Source organism: Anneissia japonica, unplaced genomic scaffold, assembly GCF_011630105.1.
Source record: "Anneissia japonica isolate Jap-2015-1 unplaced genomic scaffold, ASM1163010v1 scaffold44930_len1113_cov98, whole genome shotgun sequence".
NCBI classification, from domain to species: Eukaryota; Metazoa; Echinodermata; class Crinoidea; order Comatulida; family Comatulidae; genus Anneissia; species Anneissia japonica.
In genome coordinates this window covers 473-1,062 of record NW_022723415.1, presented here as the reverse complement: position 1 = coordinate 1,062, position 590 = coordinate 473, and the positions used below count along the sequence as shown (strand labels likewise).

Here is a 590-nt window from a genome sequence, read left to right as displayed (position 1 = left end):
GTACTTGAACAAATATAATAAGGAGACTCGATTTATGCAAAATTGACAGCATAACCCTCTTTCCCTGCCTTGAGGTGATTTGGATGATGAGATGGTATTGTTGTACGTTCGTTAATATCGTAATTTTAGTGTCTAAAATACCCATGTGGAAAATCGTAAGGGAAACAAGTTTTATTGGCAATTGGAATTTGTCGAAAATCTAAATATATATAATTATATAAAAAAAATGTGCGTCGGCCGGGAATCGAACCCGGGACAATTGCTTGGAAGGCAACTATGTTAACCACTACACCACCGACGCCCGCTGTTTATTGATATACTTTGCTGTCTCCAGAAAACTCAGACAGCTGCCTTGTCATTGTGCATCCGTCAAAAAGTACTACTTACTATTGCACTTCCTTTATTTATGTTTAATTATCGATGTAACACTCATGTTGTTTATAATAAACAGAGGGATGGCCAAAAGGGCGGACATATTTAAAAACAAATAGCACACATATAACAAATGAAATACCATTAATTAAACTGTTCGAAACGGCAATAAACCAAAACGACAATGACCAAAACGTCAATAACCAGAACGGAATGAA

At 36.1% G+C, this 590-nt stretch overlaps 1 non-coding gene across 1 annotated transcript; it reads right to left on the bottom strand.

Annotated features, from left to right (window-relative positions):
* Nucleotides 1-229: 229 nt before the first annotated feature.
* Nucleotides 230-301, bottom strand: Trnag-ucc. Its single transcript has one exon. It is a non-coding gene; the product is annotated as a tRNA-Gly (tRNA).
* Nucleotides 302-590: the final 289 nt, after the last annotated feature.